This window comes from Oreochromis niloticus, linkage group LG23, assembly GCF_001858045.2.
Source record: "Oreochromis niloticus isolate F11D_XX linkage group LG23, O_niloticus_UMD_NMBU, whole genome shotgun sequence".
In the NCBI taxonomy this organism is placed as follows: domain Eukaryota; kingdom Metazoa; phylum Chordata; class Actinopteri; order Cichliformes; family Cichlidae; genus Oreochromis; species Oreochromis niloticus.
This window is the reverse complement of record NC_031986.2, coordinates 14,445,013-14,452,420: the sequence shown is the minus strand read 5'-3', so window position 1 is coordinate 14,452,420 and position 7,408 is coordinate 14,445,013.

The following is a 7,408-nucleotide window of genomic DNA, read 5'->3' as shown; positions in this document are numbered from 1 at the left end:
CTGGAGTGTGTGCTAATGTCTATAGAAAAAGGTTTTTATACAACTGGACGTGTCACTCTCTTTTCAGGAAAGTGCAAATTTGATCTAATCATATTAGAAACGTTGTGTTTCAGACACAGATGTTGCTAGATTTACTATTTTTGAAGCGAGTATAATATTTTGTATAAGGATGGGGGTGTTTATGTAAGAAACTGGAACAAAAAGTGAAGATTTCTTACACCGTGGAGCGTAACTCCCTACAAACAAAAGTGCAAACTGGGTCCAGTTATGTCTTGATGCATGCTCAATCATCCAGGTAACTAAATCCCAAAAGGTTCATTCTGTTAGATGAGATAAGATAAGATAAGATAAGATAAGATAAGACTTTATTGATCCCACGGCGGGGAAATTTTTGCATTTCCTCAGCTCAGGTACAGATAGCAGAAGGAAAATACAAATAAAATACAAACAAATAGAAAACATAGAATAGAATAGAATAGAATAGAATAGAATAGAATAGAATAGAATAGAATAGAAAAGAATAAACCTTTATAATCCCACGGATCAGAAATTTCTAACAATTTCTAACAGGTAACAATGTACAGAATATGTATAGAAAAACTGAGAAAATTGTACGGAGATATGTATAAAATGTAGAGTAAACTAACAAGCTGCTGAGTAAGATGACCAAAGGAATGTTAAGCTGCATTACAGAGTCTGACAGCTGCTGGTAAGAATGACCTGCGGTAGCGCTCCTTCCTACACTGTGGGCGTAAAAGTCCACTGCTGAAGGAGCTGCTCAGTGCTCGTGTCTCATGCAGGGGGTGGGAGGTGTTGTCCATGATGGATGTTAGCTTAGACAATATCCTCTCCTCCCCAACCTGCTCGATGGACTTCAGCGGACAGTCCAGGACAGAGCTGGCCCTCCTGACCAGCTTGTTGAGTTTCCCCCCGTCCCTCTCTGCCATTCCACCACTCCAGCAGACCACAGCATAGAAAATAGCCGACGCCACCACAGTGTCATAAAATGTCCTGAGGAGTGTCCTGTTCACCCCAAAGGATCTCAGCCGCTGTAGCAGGTGGAGACGACTTAGACCCAGTAGAGTGGTTGAAGGAGAAGGAAAAGGGGGACAGGTGAGGTGCATTTCATGTCCCCGGTGCTATGGGGGGTTGCAGAGAGGTGTGACGAGCTCTGGTGGATGGGGGAGGGAAGGGCTACTGAATCAAACCTGTTAAACAACTGGTTCAATCTGTTAGCCAGAACCTGGTCTCCAGACTCTGGACCCCCTCCGCTCACAGTGCTCCGTCCAGTGATGGTGTTCAGTCCTCTCCACACACCTCTGGTGTTGCTCTGCTGGAGCTGCTCCTCCACCTTCCTCCTAAAAGGAAGCATTACATTTAGAAAATAAAATACTTGTTTTATATTTGTTTGTATTTTTTGTAAGATAATAAACTATATACACGGAGTTTATCTGGACGTAGTGTTTTCAGTGTCATCCAAGTGACTCTAGAGGATGAAAACCTGTTGGAGTGTGTGCTAATGTCTGTAGCAGGGGTGTCCAAACTACGGCCCGCGGTCCATTTTTAATTGGCCCGCACTTCAACTTTTGCTTCAGTGTATTGCACTTCTTAGTTTTAACACCAGGGCAAGCTACTGTTGATCAAGGCAGTTGCTCCACCAAAAAGGACAATCCTAGAAGAAATTTACCCCAAGTTACTGAACATGGCAGAACCAAAGAAGCAAAAGGTAGAAAGTGAGTGCAGAAAATTTCAGACACGGTGGGAGAGTGAATATTTCTTCAAAGAATTCAAGGGGAAGTGTCTGTTTGATCTGCACTGAAACTGTGGCAGTTATGAAAGAGTATAATGTACGACGTCATTATGAAACCAAACATCAGGTCTATGCATCCTACACTGGTGCTGAGCGAGAGCAGAAAGTAAAGTAAATAGTAGCTGTCCTGCAGGGTCAGCAACAGTATTTTTTTGTGCTCAAAAAGTCCAGGAAAAGGCTACAATAGCAGCTATGAGGTGGCCCAACTCCTCGCAAGACGTGGAGTTACAGAGGAGCTGCTCGATCTTAAGAGTCTAAAAGGCACAACAACGGGTATGGATACTTTTGAAGCCGTGTCAGACTCAACTGACAAAATGGGACTTAAATGGGACAAGCTGTGTGAAGATACAACAGACGGGGCTCCAGCTATGGCGGGTGCACACAAAGGAATGGCGTCTATGATGTGCGCTGAGGTGAAAGAGGCTGGAGGTGAGGCTGTTAAAATGCACTGTACTGTTCACCAAGAAGCCCTTTGTGCCAAGACAGTCAATCTTGGAGATGTAATGAACACTATTGTAAAAACTGTCAACATAATTCGAGCAAGAGGACTGTACCATGGAGAATTTCAGCCTTTCCTTTCTGATGTGGATGCTGAATATGGGGATCTACTCTACCACTCGGAGGCGCGCTGGCTAAGCCGTGGCGCCGTGCTGAAGCGTTTTTACTCCCTGAGATCAGAAATTGACCATTTTTGAAAGAGAAGGACCGACCTCTTCATGAGCTGAATGACCCTCTATGGTTGGCAGACCTTGCATTTTTAGTTGATCTTACTAATCATGTAACCACCCTGAACAAGAGCCTACAAGGGAAAGAGCAGCTTGTACCACAACTTTATGCGCACATGAAAGCATTTTGTGTGAAGGTCAATCTCTTTAAGACACAACTGCGCAACTTCAACGTTGTGCACTTCCCCACACTGTCCGAGATCAGAACTGCTTATCCACAGGCCAACCTTTCTGCTAAAAAAGGGAAATATGTGTCTGTGATTACATGTCTCGAAACAGAATTCAGACAGTGCTTCCAGGATTTTTCTGCCAGTTCTACAGGAGCTTGGAAAAGGAAAAGTGTCCTCTGATGAGACGCCACGTGAAAAAAATGATCAGTCTATTTGGCTCAGATTTGCTCCTTGGTCAAATGACATTTGTCCGGATTTTTGGCACAAGTGGTGTCAGATCAGCAAAAGTAAAACGAAAACAAAAATGGGTACATTTTCAAATCCTTTGTTTATGGACAGAATTCGTCTTGTTGGACACAAGAAGCAGACTCCAAAAAAACTTTGAGACTCTGCAGAAGTCTGATTAGGCTGCTGTTTATCCAACTGGCTCACTGTGGTTTTTATGAACTCATCTGTAATGTGTCACCTTTTCTGTAGAATGAAGAAGTGCTTCCCTTCTTTTAAAGGAAATACAGGCTTACAAAGATCCTCTAAACATGTTTCTGAAATAATCCTAAACACAATCATTAAATCAAAACTGCAAGAAACAATTTATTTAATCACTCTTCTTCACTTAATTCCTTAACTTAGTAAAAAAAAAAAAATAGACAAAAACTCTTCTGCTGTCTCACCTCTGTCAGTGTTCATGCTGTTGCAAGAACAGGTGGAGGTGCAGGTGGAACTTTGACTTCACTGTGGTTTGTATGTGCAGGCAGGAGTGTGACATCTCAGAACAGCAGAGGATTGTGGAGCACGGTGACTCCTGCTGCGACACCCCCGTCTGAGTGTCCTGAGCTCTTGGACCTCAGCAGACGGCCCACACACTCATTTATCACCGTGTCTTTATCCTGCCTGTAAGAAAGCAAAGACAAGGCTAACATTAGAAACAGCCACCAACCAATCCCTTTTACTCCACCGCCCAAAAACCAGTGAGAAACACTAGCTAGTATTAACTTGGAATTAGGGCTGCCACAAACGATTATTTTGATAGTCGACTAGTCACCGATTATTTTTGCGATTAGTCGACTAATCGGATCATGCATCCATTGGACGTAAAACGTACAGCTTATTGCACCAGCAGCATCTGCTCTTATATAACATTAGCTTACAGTTTTAAGTGTTTAGCGTATGTGCTAAGTAAAAATAAAGACAAGATGATAGTTTATTAAATTTAATGAGATTTACAGATTGTTTCGGTAAAGTTTAATAAACTCCTTGCTATCTAAAATATAACGGGACACCGGAGTATATTCTCAAGCATCTCACACTTCTGATAATCAGTTGTCTGCTTGACGTTTATTCAGCCGTGTATAAACTATAACTTTAATCTCAGCCAAACTGATTTACTCAGGAACAAATAAAATACTAAAAAAAAAGGCCAAACAATAACATTTTTAAGTTATCTAAGTGACTTATATATGTTTAACCTGAGTAGCGAAAGACGGTGGTGGGTTTGAAAACGATTTGCCGGGAGTCCGGTGTTCTCACGGGCTCTAGTGAGCCTTGCCCCCGGCTAGCTATTGAGCTAGTGGGTAACAGACGTCTCCGAAAACGTTGGAGCGCTTTTGAAAATATGCTGTGTCTTGATAAACTGAGCAGATATTTGAGGTTTACACAGCTACATTCTCGCCTGAAAATATGTTAAACGTTTATTTTGTGACCCAGAAAGATTAATAAGAGTAATATTAAAACTAACTAGCTGCCGCCATTGTTGAAAACTGAGCAGGGCCGCACTATGAATTCTGGGACACTGCTTCTTCTTCTTCTTCTTCGGAGTGTAACGGCAGCTGGCATCCTTGTACATGCAGTGCTGCCATCTTCTGTTTCAGTCCGTTATTACACTCTTAAATCCTACTACTTATTCCTGCGTCTTTTGTGATCTTACAAAGCTTCAAACGACGCGTCTGTGGTGGACCACTGGAGGGCTCCACTCACACCCAGTCCTCAGGAAGTGTTGTTGTTATGTTTTGGAGGGAAAAGAGTTCAGTTCTGTGGTGATGAGAATAAACGGCGAGTGTTAATCGAGAGCTCTCGTGTCGTCTGTGTTTACCTCCACATCGGTGACCCCTGACTCGAACATGCTGCAGTCCGATGGTGGCACCGACTCCGCTCTGGATGCATCAGCAGCCGCCAGCCCTCTGCCTCCGGCTGCGGCTGCGTTTGCTGTGCCGCTCGAGCTGCCGGACTTTTGGCTTCACGATCCCCCGTCGTGGTTCGTGCACGTGGAGGCTCAGTTCGCCCTTCGTGGCATCTCGGCTGACGACACGAAATATCACCAGGTGGTGGCCTCTCTCGACCCGCTAGCCACCCGTCGTGCGTTGCCTCTCCTCTGGGACCCACCTGCCCGAGGGAAGTACGCCGCCCTTAAGGAGCTGCTTCTTCAGCGCTATGCCCTCTCTGACGCAGAGCGAGCCGAGAAGCTCCTCTCCCTCTCAGGCCTGGGTGGCGGTACGGCTCTCGAACTGATGGAGCGCATGCTGTCCTTTCTCGGTCCGGACGACGGGGGATTCCTGTTCGCCCACATCTTCCTCCGACAGCTGCCGGCGGCCGTGAGAGCCGGCCTCGCCAACTCTCCACTCCTGGGCACGAAGGATTATCGCTCCCTGGCTGAGGACGCGGATCGTATTCTCTTGGCTACCCGTGCTTTCCACGATCACGGCCTAGTTCCAGCCTCGCCTCCTACTTCCCCGCTGACCTGCCCCGACGTGTCCGCTCCTTCGCTGGCGGCAAAGGTCGCGGCACAGCCACACCGCGGACGGGACCTCTGTTTCTACCATCAGCGTTTTGGCCCCAGAGCGCGCCGCTGTTTGCTGCCTTGTGTTTTTCCTACCCTGGGACATGGGACCCGACAGCGCGCTGTAGTGGCCGCGACCGCTGGCGACAAAGAAAAGCTGCTCTTCATAGAAGACTCGCTCTCCGGGAGACGTTTCCTGGTCGACTCCGGCTCACAGAAGAGCCTCCTTCCCCCGTCCGGCGCCGACAGTTTAGCAGCGGGCTGCGGACCGCAGCTCATTGCGGCTAATGGCTCTCCCATCGCAACGTTCGGGGAAAGGTTCGTGACTGTTTGTTTTCATGGTCGGGATTTCCAATGGACCTTTGTTGTTGCCGCTAGCTCTGTTCCTATTTTGGGTGCTGATTTTCTTTGTGCTCACGGACTGCTGGTCGATGTCGCTAACAGATGCTTAATCGACGCCCAGTCTTTTTCTTCAGTACCCTGTTTCACTCGCGCCATCGAGCCCCTGAATCGGGCTAATTTGGTGACTTCTGGGAATGTTTTTCAGCGTTTGCTCTCTGAGTTCCCTTCACTGACTGTTCCTAATTTCTCAAACACGGCAACGAAGCACGGGGTTGAACATTATATTCCGACGGTCGGTCCCCCGGTGTTCGCACGCGCGCGCCGCCTCGACCCCGCGAAACTCTCCGTCGCTCGGAAGAGTTTGCCGCCATGGAGCGCCTCGGCATTGTGCAGCGCTCGAATAGTGCCTGGGCCTCTCCGCTACACATGGTGCCCAAGTCCGACGGTCGGTGGCGGCCGTGTGGGGATTTTCGCCGTTTGAATAATGTCACGGAGAACGACTGTTACGCCATTCCCCACATACAGGATTTTTCCGCCCACCTCGCCGGCACCTCGATTTTTTCTAAAATTGACTTAGTGCGGGGGTATCACCAGGTTCCCGTGCGCGCCGAAGACGTCCCGAAAACTGCCGTTATTACCCCTTTCGGCCTGTTTGAATTTTTGCGCATGCCGTTCGGCCTGAAAGGCACTGCCCAGACTTTTCAGCGGTTGATGGACTCTGTCTTGCGCGGGCTGCCTTTCGTCTTCGTGTACCTTGACGATATATTGGTGGCCAGCTGTTCTGAGAGTCAGCACGCGTCACATTTGCGTCAGGTTTTCCAGCGCTTGGCGGCACACGGCCTGATCGTCAACCCCTCCAAGTGCCAGTTCGGCTTGCCGGTTCTGGATTTCTTGGGCCACCGCATTTCCGCTGACGGTGTGGTTCCGTTGCCGGACAAGGTCCGGGCCGTTTCGGCTTTTCCGCGTCCCGCGTCCGTTAAAGCGCTGCAGGAGTTCTTGGGGATGATCAATTTCTACAACCGCTTTCTCCCCAGAGCCGCGCACCTGCTGCAGCCTCTCTATGCTGCCTTGAAGGGTAAAACTGCTAAGGACCCGATTGATTGGCTCCCTGAACGCATCCAGGCGTTTTCTGATGCCAAGGCCGCGCTGGCAAACGCCGCCCTGCTTGCCCACCCGTTTCCATCGGCGGAGATCGCGTTGACCACCGATGCGTCGGACGTGGCGGTGGGCGCAGTTTTGGAGCAGCGGGTCTCCGGTGTCTGGCAACCGCTTGCCTTTTTCAGTCGCACGCTTAGGGACAGTGAGCGCAAATATAGCGTTTGTGACAGGGGGTTGCTGGCCCTGCACCTTGCGACCCGGCATTTTCGTTTTTTCTCGAGGGTTTCACCGCCTACGTTGATCATAAACCCTTGACATTCGCGATGTCCAAGGTCTCTGACCCGTGGAGCGGGCGCCAGCAGCGCCAGCTGGCAGCCATTTCCGAGTTCACAACTGACATTCAGCACGTGGCTGGTAAGTCCAACTGCGTGGCCGACTGTCTATCCCGCGCGCTGGTTTCTCCCGTTTACGTTGGCATAGACTTTGACGC